The sequence below is a fragment of the Vicia villosa genome, linkage group LG1 (assembly GCF_029867415.1).
Source record: "Vicia villosa cultivar HV-30 ecotype Madison, WI linkage group LG1, Vvil1.0, whole genome shotgun sequence".
Classification (NCBI taxonomy): Eukaryota; Viridiplantae; Streptophyta; class Magnoliopsida; order Fabales; family Fabaceae; genus Vicia; species Vicia villosa.
In genome coordinates this window covers 52,117,498-52,121,237 of record NC_081180.1, presented here as the reverse complement: position 1 = coordinate 52,121,237, position 3,740 = coordinate 52,117,498, and positions in this window count along the sequence as shown.

Here is a 3,740-nt window from a genome sequence, read left to right as displayed (position 1 = left end):
GACAGATTTCCATAGAACACTTAGGGAAAAACTCTACAGTAGCAGATCCTCTTTCAAAAGGCCTTCCACCAAAGGTCTTTTATGGGCAAACTGCTCACATGAGTGTTTTACGGTTAGAGCAATCTTTAGTTTAGTGGAAGTTAGTCATTTATGAGTTTTGTGCTCTATATTTGGTATAATGTAGGGATACTATAATTTTGGATATTTTCCAATTAATGAAGTTTGATATTATGCTATTTACACTTTGTACAATAAGAATATTGAATGATCTCACTAAAGTAAAGTAGAACCAGTTGAAAATCGACATGTACAGACCAACTTCATGTGATTTTTATGCTACACATTTCATATTGAATCTATGTCATTTATTTATATCACTATTAGTGATCATTGATGGGTTTAGTTATGATTGATATAATAAAATACACTTTGATTTTGTATATTGACATGTCTAATGGACGAGATAATTTGGATATGCTTAAAGAATTTAATGGCAAATTTCGAGCTTATAAAGTCTAATATGTGTGTAAAGTTACATATGTGACTAGTGAGAGATTGCTAGAATTCCAGATCACAAATGTAATATTACATGTGTTAGGACCATTATTTAACTAGTCAAAACTATAGTGGTCTAATTAATATTAGGTCTGTGGCTATAAGTATAAATGTAATGAAAGATAAGGTTATTGTGTAGATACCGTAAGTCAATATCTAATTTGATATGGGTCCAAATTAGAACATTGAAAACTAAGAAATAACTCTAAAGTTATTTATATGGGTTATGATTCCCAATTATAGAGCGATCAAAATACATGGTTTATTAAGATTCTCTCTTCATCTCCATCAAAAGAGATTCAAAAAATCTAATAAACTCTACAAGTTGGAAGATCACATACCCGCAACCTTCAACGATTCTAATGGCAAACTCAAGTACTCTTCCGCTTTCATTCTCTTATTGAATTTTGATATGGGTTTAAGGGATATGAGTCGATGAAATATTTGAATCATAGATTAGAGTTCTATTCTTGATTTCTATCAGGGCCGACCCAACTAATTTGGAGTCTAAGAAAAAAAATTTAAATATAATTTTTTTAAAAATAAGTAAATATGTTAGTAAAATTTAAATTTATTTTTTATTTTAAAAATAGAAGAAACCATCAACTCAATGAATTCCTTAAGTAATTAAATTATTTTTTATCACTTTAATCCTGAAATAAAATTAAAAAATGATCATATTATTTTTTAACATCTTAATAGCATTATTTAAACTAATTAATTGTATCTACTTCTTGAGATATATAATAAACATAATTATTTATTATATTTATATAATTTAAAAATTAAATTAAAAGATGAGTAGTATTATTTAAGATATTTAATTTAAAATTATATGTTAAAAAATTTATTTAATGCATTACCACTGGAAGGATTGAACCGACAACCATTGGAAAATGCATTGCTACCGTTAGGCTACAAAATAGTTAATCATAAAAATGAGTTTATTAAGAAACTGATTGAACGCTAGTTTCAATTGAAATAATAAGGTTATGAATATATCTAACATTAGTGTGCATGATTTTGAAAAAGTTACATATTATTGAAGTCACTTTTTAAAATTTATATTAGGAGTGTTTTCTTACACGATCAAGTTTTATTATATCTTCTTTTGCTATTAAAAGATGTATTGTATGTTTTTTTTTTTTTAAGATCCATAATGAATTCTATAGATGTAAAGTTGATTTTGCATAATTTTGAGGTGTTTGATTTATCAAAAGTAGAATTCATTTAACTTTTAAAATTAATTTTACTTAAAGCTAGAATTTACAGCTTATGTTTTAAAAATTAATTCTAGGTGATTTTTATACAGAAATTTATTGTTCTACTCACTTTTACATAAATATATCAAAATATAATCAATTATGTTAAAATGAATTCTACCAAATTCAATTCTCCTTGAATAAATTCTGACAACCGCCAATCCTAACACACCCATAAACATTTTCAATTTTATTGAGCATATACATGGAATGCCAAAGAAACATGACACATGATTTCGGATTTCCAGTCTCTTTGTATGGACCAAGGTTTTAGACTCTCACTCTTTAATGTGATCACCCCGCCCTACCTCATTTTTTATGCGGGTTTTTGCTGGTACAAACATTAATATAAATTTTTGCATTTTTAGACTTATAAAATGTAGTGCCTGCGGATTTAACCCGCCCGCCCTTACTTTTTTACAAGGTGGATTAATATTTTAAGTCCGCACTTTTAACTATGCTTGCCCCGCGCCCGCCCCGTTTTAGAGGTAAGTATTGGATATATAATTTGATTTTTTTTTTTTAATTAAAGTTTTATCTCTCAGTGTGTGATGAACTGATGATCATTGTGTGATGATGATTAGAAAAAGACAATAACATAAGGTTTATTTTACACTATGTATGACAATTTCAACTCGATCAATAAAAGCTATGCATGATATCATTTTGGGTAAAAGAGTTAGATGAATAAGTTACAGAAACTAGGGAGAGAAAATGGAAGATGTGATGCATGATGTGATAGAAAACTGAAATAGAAATAAAGATAAAAAGTAAAGAAGAAAGATAAAAAAGACATTTAAGAAAAATATGGATGTTCAATCCATATCAAGGTTTAAATGTTCGTATTTTTTAGGCTAAGTGACAAGTATTTTGCAGCTTTCAGACACCATCGACTTTATTGTTTAATCACATTTTGTTCAACTCTTTTCTTTTTCATAATTAAAAACAATTGTTTAACTGGAGAATTAGCAAATATATACATAGATTCTTGTAACAATTACTTGAGATATTCTACAACGGGATTTGAGTTGTAAGAGACAATTACAGAGTAATACGAACAATCTTTCTTGAGGCCCGTGACTTCATTTTCAATAATAAATTGAAATGATTTGAATTAAGAAAAGCAATGAAAGTTTTACAATAATACATAATGAAATGATTTCATTTATATATAATTGATATAACGAACCAAATTGCAAATTATAGTGCAGATAGTTCCAAATTTCATACAAATAAATTATTGTAATAGCTTCTCAGATTTAGAACATATTTATTTGTCCATGTTGTTCTGCCAGCTTTTGCTGATCATTAAGTAATATGTTTAATGTATTGATGATATTTTAGTTGTAATATATAGATTATTCAACCTAATATAAATATGTAATTAAGCAACCGTAAAAACTAAGTAAATTGATCTAATTCATACATATTTTAAGGTTTTTTAGTTACTCCCTCCATTTAAAAATAACTATTTTTAAGGTTTTTTTTACACAGATTTAATAATTTAATAATGTTGTTCTAAAATATTACATTTTTATTAAATTAATCTTATAAATACATTAAAAATAGTGTACATAATAATAATTAAAATACATAATTAAAAAATAGTAATTATTTTTATATTAAAAATTTAAAATGATATTCATTTTAAAATAAATTTTATTTACTAAAAATATTTATTTTAAAACAGAGGGAATACATAATTAAATTCAATTTTTATTTGAACCATGTTGGATAAAGAGAAGAGTTCTAAAGATCATCTCCAAGTCAAGAACATCTATAATAATCAATAACACACCATATTTTAATCTAAAATTTTAGTATATGTTTGTGAGTTGGTTTTTAAAATACTTTGAAAAATTACATCTACATTTTTATTTATATTTAAAATTTATAAAAAAAGTAAAAATAAAACAATATGAT